Here is an 8,487-nt window from a genome sequence, read left to right as displayed (position 1 = left end):
TGGCTGGGGGAGATAGACTACCTTCTATAGCTGTGGGAATCAAAGGTTAAAACTTCCTCTGGAATCCATGGTTTTTTCTTCTCAAACTTTTTTTTTTTTTTTTTAGACAGGGTCTTGCTCTGATATCCAAGATTGAACTCACTATGTAGCCCAGTAGCCTGGAATTTATGGGGATCCTCCTGCCTCAGCCTCTGAAATGCTGGGATTGAGGTATTGCTGTGCCACCACACCCTGCTCTTGTATTGCAAGTTTAATTTTTTTATTTTTACATTTATTTATTTATTTGTTTATTTGTTTATTTATTTATTTATTGCAGAACCGGGGATTGAACTCAGGCCACTGTGCTTGCCAGGCAAGTGCTTATTCCACTGAGCCATCTCCCCGGCCCCTTTACTTTTATTTTTGATACAAGGTCTTGATGTACAGTTCAGACTTGTAGTAATCCTCATGTCTCAGCCTCCCCAGCTCTGGGATTACAGGCGTGCACCTTCACACCCAGTTTCAGGCTACCCCGGATGCCATGGCTGGCACAGCATGTGGTACTTGGAGATCCAACCAGGGTCCTTGCAATTGACAGGCTTAGACCGCCAAGCTAGCTCCTCAGCCCTCGAATTACCTTTCTAAAGTTTCTGTAGGGACTTGTTGAGCGGAGGCCAAGGTGCACGGCTCTTTCCACTGTGGCTCTGTGATCACACAGGGCCCTACTGATACGGGATGGGGGAGAGAAGCACCTGGTACTCTTATGGTTAGCTGGTGAGCTCCTGCCTCCCTCGCTTGTCCCTTACAAAAGTTTCTCAGTTGTTCTTTTCCTTTCTTATTTTCAGCAAGAAAGCTAGAGGAGGTAGAGTTAGGCGGTTCCCTTTTCCAGGCCTCTAGGCTCTGGTACACCCCCCGCCAAGTAGTCTCTGATTAAATAGGGGTTTGTTTGTTTCTTTGTTTTGGTACCAGGACCGTGCACTTGCCAGGCAGGTGCTGTGCCATTAGGCGATCTCCCTGGCCCTAAATAGTAACCCTATTCACCTGGACAGCTCCTCCAAGGCTTATTCTGAAGAGATGACGCATGCTAACCAGTCCACACACAACCGACTGACGCCTGAAGGCGCAGTTCCCCTGGATTTTTGTGTCCTTTCAGGCTGCTTACCTCAGTCCCCGCTTCCCTGCCCTTTTCCACTCCGCCCCCAGCTGTATTTTTTGTCAACTGACCTGGGTCCTGCTCACCCAAGTCCTTCTTCCTCGCTCCCTGCTAGCTGTGCTTTTCTGTGGGTGGTTGTCTGAAGAGAATAGAATCTCCCTAGAGTCATGTTACAGAACAGACAGGACTAAATTCCAGTTGGGCCTTGTCTCCAAAGATCACATGTGACATGCCTAGCAAAGATTTGCTGGGGAAACTAAAAGAGGAGGGAAACATCACAGAAATGCCCCCTCCCCCATGTGCTTCAGTTTCTTAGTCCGCAGGTAACAGTTCCTATTCCAGTCCCACTTGCTGCTGACTCTCAGAAAGGGCTGGTCACTGGGATGCACACTGTATAAACCAACCCCCAACTGACAAGCCGCGCTGCCTCTGTACTCCCTGCTTGTTTATCCCATAGAAGCCCTAGGCCACAGAGATCGGGGCCTGCTGTTCTGGGAGTGATCCTGCTCAGTGCCTGTGAATGTAATAAAGCTGTCTCCTCGTGCTGGGTGTTATGCCGGTGTCTCTGCTTCCCGTCATATCATAAATATATGGCTATTTGTTGAACTGAAGGGCTCCACAAAGTGGCACGCAGGGCAGTCGGTCATGACAGGCTTAAGCAAGCCACTCAAGCAAAAGATGAAAACCAGCTCAGTTTGTGACCACCCTCAGACGTTATGTGGTCTTAGATTTTAATTACCCAACTAGATTAGACTTCATTACCCAATTGGTTCCAGATATTTGAAAAAAAAAAAATCCTCAGAAACTGGAGGCTGCCCCTCAGCCCCTACAACAGGAACTAATAAATTTGACTTGTAAGGTTTTTAATAATGGAGACAAAGCTACCAGTAAACTCAGCACATTTCTGAGTTTCAGTTGTTTGCCTCCGCCATAAGAAGCCCACAGCCTCAGGCCAGACTAACGTCCCAGCCAACAGGTGAGGGGACTCCAAGGCTCTCCAGCCCAAGGGGACACCACAGGTCATGGGTTTGAAAGTTAAGGTATCTTCTGGTCTGGGTTGACACCTTTACTGGTTGGTTGGGGGCCCTTCTTCCGGGTTCGGAAAAGCCTCAGTAGCTGTTAATTCCCTCCTGGCTGATGCCAGCCTCTGATCTGGCCTCCCCACCTCCATCCGTTGGATGATGGCCCAGCAGCTTTTGTTAGCCAGGTCACTCAGGAGGTGTCCAAGTCACTTTGCATACAACGGAAGCTCCCTACTCCTTACTGGCCTCAGTCATCTGGGAAGGTAGAATGGACCAATGGCCTCCTTAAGGCTCACTTTACTAAGCTCAAACTCCAGCTCTGTGCAGATTGCGTTTCCCTGCTTCTGACCACTCTCCTCATTGGAGCAGCGCCCAGGAACCTACAGGACACTGCACATTTGAACCTCTGTATGGCTGTACCTTTCATGCGTGTTCCACATCTCAGCCCACACCCTAACCCCATGGGAGAGTGGGTCCCTGACCTACAGCAAGTTCAAAAAGACACAGACGTGCCAGTAACCTTTTGCCTTGTCGGAACACTCAACCACGTGAAGACGGCCTGGCTAAAAAGCTTATGCCCTCAGTCCCTTCAGTGCAAGTGGAGAGGACCCTTCCTGGTTATCTACAGCACCCGACAGCTGTCGCCTATGAGATCTTGCTCAGTGGACTCATCACTCTTGGGTAGAGCTGTACCCTACTGACAGGCTGCCTGAACCTTCCTTGTAGAAACTGCAAGTAAATCTCCCCAACTTCGCTCAAATTCCCTTGAATCCTAGAGGGTCCCAGAGAAGTTCATGACAGATTGGACAGACCTAAGACACCCCATTTCCATCGTGTCTCTTTTTGGGGATTGATTTTCTGGCACCAGTATGCTCTATTTTCTTGGTGCTGTGACTCAGTTGGTTCTTGCCTCCAGGATGAAATGCCTTCTGTTCACGCATCCCTTAGCCGGCATGATCTTCCTAGTCGCCGCAGATGCCCACCCTTGTTTCCCCATGAGCACCCAATTATGTGTCCAGGACAGCACAACTAACCCACCCAGCCCCTCTCTGGTCCAGGCCTGCTGGCTCTGAGTCTCCATGTTCGCTGCCACTTAGGAGTCCACACCCAGTCCACTCCCGGGCTGGGCTCCCACCAATCCTACTCACCATGCCCAAATAGGAGAGGGATCCCCACTTATGCACACTAGTCTCTAGGGAATAGGGCCCTCTTTTTCTCCTTGGAGTTTTCTCTTTGCTGTGGCTATAGAAAAGGGAAATGCACTGACTGGAACAGTTTAGCTTTTACACACTTACCTTACTGGCTTCACTTCCTATAAAAAACATAGACTCACAGATGGCCCAGGAACCACTAACACTGATTCAACTTTCCAAGCTCCCCATCTGTTCAGCACAATGTGTCTTTGGGTCACCGCTTGGACACTTTTCTCCCCACCAGTGCAATTTCATGTTAGTCCTGCTGGCCTTTCTAGGTCATGCCAGTCACCTAACAACTCAGGACCCCCCTGTAGCCAACCTGTTCGAGTCTCAACCCCTCCCCAGATTGTCACTACAAATGCTCTCATTTCTGTAATAGCTGTCACCTCCAAAGTGCAAATATCCATCCGTGGGGCCCCCATGCTCAGACCCTCCTGCTCTGTCTCCTAGTTCCCCCAGATGGTTCGTGACAGACCCTAAGAGGTTTTTCCTTCACTGGGAAAACCTTACCGTACTTACTAGCCAACTCCTCTTGAAACCAGAGGGCCTTTCCCACCACTCGTGGGTGATGTCCTGTTCGGTACCTGAAATGTTTGGGAGAGTGAGGACAAAAGGCTTAAGCGTCTTTTTGGCATCCATCATCAATTCTGATTAGCTAGTCATATGGTTTTCTTCTTCTGTGGGACCTCTACCCACCTGAGCCTCCCCACTAACTGGACAGAACCTGTATGCTGGGATATCTTACGCCCCAAATAGACACAGCCCCAGGAAACCAGAGCCTGCCTGCCACAGGCAAGGCCCAAGTTCAACAGCGCAGGGCCACGCAGCTACTCCCTCTTGCCGGTGGCGTGGGGATCACCGCCGCAGTGGGATTGGGAACAGCTGCCCTCATGACCTTTCTGGCTCTCTCCTTTTCTCAGTGAGAGCATCGTCATCTTTCCAACCCAGATTGATTCTCTGGCACCAGTAACCCTCCTGAACCAGAGAGGCCTAGATCTCTTATGAAACAGGTGGCTGATGCGTCTTGCTAGGACAGAAGACTGCTTTCCCGTGAATCGATCAGGCGTAGTGTGAGATGCAGCAAAAAGGCTTACGTAAAGGCCTCAGCATTCAGATGATTCAAGTCCAGGCTTAATATCCAGGGCTGGCATCACGGTTTCTTCCCTTAGCAGGGCCTCTGGTCTATATGACCCTCCTCCTCTTGGGACCCTGTCACAGTTTTCATAGAACTGGATGTATTCAAACAATCGCTAATCAACAAATGTTTTTTCTCTTCATCTCAGTGTAAAGCAGTTCCTCACAACCTCCCTTCCCACTAGGTTGCCTGCTCAGTGCTTAAGTCGCACATGAAGTGGCCATGAGAAACAGCACCATCTCCCCTTCTACTCCTCCCTTTTCTGTTTTTCTGTAATAACAAAAGGATGGGAATGTCAGGCTTGACCTGGTCTCCACTTTCCCAGCACCCACCATTTTCAGTGTGTGGTCATCCTCAAACAGTAGGAAACTATAAAGCAAGTCATGTTGTCCCTGGACAAATGGGACAGGGTGTCATAGAGAAGAGATAAGGCAGGACAGGAGATCTCCTTGGTGCCAGACATCTCATAACATCTATACATTTGCCTGGATTATCTGAGAGTTTTGGTCACAGACGCCTGTTCAGACCCTTTACGTGATGCACCCCTCTCCTGATTTTCTCATATGACCACTTTCCCTGCAGGTCCTAGAAGATGCCCTGCTTTTCTCTGTTCTCTACCGATAGCCCTTTCACCCTCCACCTGCCTGTACCCAGGTCTAATAAACCTCCTGCCAGGCTGTCTCCACACAAGCCTGCTTGACTGGTCTCTAACTCATGCTGTTCATTGCACGTGTATCAAAATCAAATTTTAAAAACTAAAAAGGGCTGGGGCTGTTGCTTAGTGCAAAGACTCTGGGTTCAATTCCCAGTAGGAGAAAGGGGGAGAGCTGAATGCTTTGGGTGTATTTTCAGATCAGCTACTTTTCCACTTCCACTGGAAGCACTAAGTGATTTTTCCTCAGTCTCCACTGTGTGGAACTGAGCGGGGCCCTGAAAATAAAATACAAAATGGCAGCACCCTTTAGGTAGATCTGGGCCCCTGAAATTAACTCTCTAGTTTGTCCACACAGAACATCCAGAAATTCAATTACAATTTATGTTCTCCTACCTACCTTGGTACTGGCTCCAGTGGTGAGTTTCAGTTGTTGAGTTTCTGCTCCTGGTGAGCTATTATAACTTTCTATATCTGCCTGTCTATCTTTCCAGTTTTAAAGATGGACACTTAATGTCTCAGTTACTTTTCACTTGTTGTTGGGACAAAATAAACGACACTCAAATTTAAAAAAGGAAACCTCATAGTTAGTGGAGGTTTCAGTCCATACTCAGCTGGCTCCAAGGCAGAGTGGCACATGGCAGAGGGCAGTAGTTCACAGTGCCAGAATACAGCAAGAGCAAAGGGAGAAGCTCCTGGAAAACATGTCTTCCTTCAATGCTGACTGCAAAGACTGGAGCTCCCCCAAGAAACTGGGACCCTCTATCCTTCCTCAAACCCTTTTATATATGCTTTAAGTGCTGAGTCACTCTAGGGTGGGCCCTCCATGCCCAGAGAGGGGCCTCCATGCCATGGGAGGGGGTGTAGAACTACATAATGTCTGCCCCCTCCTCTGGCACAGGATGAGGATGTTTACAAAGTAACAGCCTGGGCTCTGGTAATTAAACTCTGAAACTTCTCAAGTTGACACAAGGTAGCAACCACTACAGTTACCTTAGGGCTTCAGGTCTCTAATGGACAGAGAGTTGATAGCTTAAGTTTCTCAGCCTCTTCCTTGTCTTCTTTTTCTCTTTCCCCACCTCCAGCCCCTGACATTTTCTTATTGTAAGGGTGATGGTGCTGACTTCTAACTTTCTTATGTGCCAGACTAGAAAACCCTCATCTCCTTTTGGGAAGTCTATTAAGGAGCAGGATTTTCAGGCAAGGAACATTTGCCAAGGGCCAACTGGTCTTCTGCCAGGGCTGAGCCACACACTCAGACCAGTGGCCTTGGAGGTAGAGGCATCAGAGTAATGCAGGTGCCTCCCCCTCTCGGGGGGGGGGGCTGAAGCCTCTCCTCTAAACAGTGCAAGCCTCTAACACTTCCATCAACAGTTAGGACTGTCTCTCTGTCCTCTTGATCATCAGGTAAAAGCCCAGGGTCTAATTCTAGAACTGGGTCCAAGAGAGAGGCTTAAGCAAATTACTTTTAAAATTTAAAAAAATATATATTTATTTATTGGTAGAGGGTCTCACTATGCAGCTCAGACTAGTAGGGATCCTCCTGTCTCAGCCTTCCCAGTGCTGGGATTACAGGCATGCGCTACCATACCTGGGGCTGGCATGGCATGTGGTGACAGGGTCCTTGTGCTTGCCAGCCAGGTGTTTAGACCACCAAGCTGTCTCCCGAGCCTCCCCAGCCGCAAATTACATTTAAACTGAAATACACCACAGTCCAAATGGGGGTCTGAGGACTTGGGGAAAAGTAAGAAATCAGAACAACCAAGAGAAGGATGTCTCACCTGACCCCCAGGAGCCACACACAGGGTGGACCCCCACTGGCTTCCATTCTATATTTTGAGGTGAGTGGGGTCTGGGACAGAGTGGGTTCTCGGAAATGGTGATGAAACTCTACCTGTAGGGCCACGAGCGTGCTCTTGAGCAGGCTGTATGGCACCCTTAACACGCATTTCCCTGGCACTGAGCAGCCTCAGTAAGTGCTGGGCCTGACCTGGCCCTCAGGAGGCCCGGGCGCCACTCGGGGTGTCACCGCAAACAAGTGCCCAGCCCACCAGCTCCTGCACTGCTTTCTTCTGACCCTCCTCTGCACGGAGAGCCAGACAACAACCTTTCCCTGTTCAGGCAACTGCTCCGTCAGGGAGATTCAGAGACATCAACATCTCGAAGATCCATTTCCCTGGAAGTGGTGGTGCATCCCTCTAATCCCAGGACTCCGGGAGGCTGAGGCAGGCGGATTACAAATTCAAGCCTGACTGAGACAAGTTAACAAATTAGCAAAACTCTGTCAATAAATAAATAAATAAATAAATAAATAAATACCTCCTTGTAAAGACCCTGGGTTCAATTCATAGTACCATAAAAAACAAAAACAAAGTCCATCTTCTCCGGAACAAGACAATCATCAGCATGAACCAGGAAACCACAGAGCCCAGCCAGGAAGTTAAGAGCCCAGCCAGCAGGCAGTTGCCCTGTGAGGGAGGTGGCGCAATAGGGATCCACGCAAAGTGGTGGCTGACGTAGGTCCCCTCAGAAACAGAGAGCAAGGGCGATGCGCAAGTGTGGGACAGCAGACTTTAATTGAGCTGCAAAAACAGTGACCCAAGCCTCTTCCAGGTACATCATCTGCTCTCTTCTCCTCAGGACATATTCAGGAAGGAGACCTGCCAGTGAGAATCCAGAGTCAGTCTCCAGCTATCCCTGAGCTGCCGTACACGGAGCGGTCAGAGCCGTGCGCTGGTTGGCCTGCGAGCTATGTTCAAGAATTTTGCTTCCTGAGAACAGTCTTCTCGTCTCCAGATGTCTTTTGAGACCCTGGGCCTGACAGACACCTGGAAGCAAGCTGCCTTTCCACTAGTATTCACGTCAGTGGGAACACTTCCCCCCCCCTGGGGTCCGCACAATGAGCCCCCCACGTCTTTGCCTTTTATGCTTTCACTGAACATCACCTTCTCAGTAGGCTACGCTATTGCAGTCCGGCCATGTCTCCCGCTCAGCACTCCCATCCTCCTTTGCTGTTTTCCATAGATCTTATCACTTTCTCTTTGACTTTGATTTTTCTGCACTTTCAATATGATAGTGCCTCGTTATAGCATAGCTGTGTGTCCCTAGTATTTCTAGAATGTAAGCTTCCTGAGGGCAGAGCTGGGGGTCCCTTCTGGCCACCGATATGCCAAGCACTCAGAAATGGCACAGAAGACCACTGGCTAAATAGTTTTGAGTGTGTGGCGTGGGGAGGTCACCGAGGTTCTGTCCAGCCACATACAGGCCAGCTGCACAGCTTGGGCTCATGAGCTGAAGCAGTCTGCTGCCATCCTGGCCCAGTCCCGGCGTCTGCCCCCCTCAGTCCCGGC

The 8,487-nt window shown here is 49.6% G+C and overlaps 1 protein-coding gene across 1 annotated transcript in view; it reads right to left on the bottom strand.

Annotated features, from left to right (window-relative positions):
• Window positions 1-7,461: 7,461 nt before the first annotated feature.
• Window positions 7,462-8,487, bottom strand: part of Wbp2nl (WBP2 N-terminal like) — a 43,345-nt gene continuing 42,319 nt past the window's right edge. The window contains exon 8 of the transcript XR_002818343.1: window positions 7,462-7,797. The gene's annotated coding sequence lies outside the window, so the exon portion shown is untranslated. The remainder of the gene's footprint in view (window positions 7,798-8,487) is intronic.

Source organism: Octodon degus, unplaced genomic scaffold (assembly GCF_000260255.1).
Source record: "Octodon degus isolate 3935 unplaced genomic scaffold, OctDeg1.0 scaffold00156, whole genome shotgun sequence".
NCBI classification, from domain to species: Eukaryota; Metazoa; Chordata; class Mammalia; order Rodentia; family Octodontidae; genus Octodon; species Octodon degus.
Note: the sequence above shows the minus strand (reverse complement) of the source record. Positions and strands in the feature narration are given on the sequence as shown.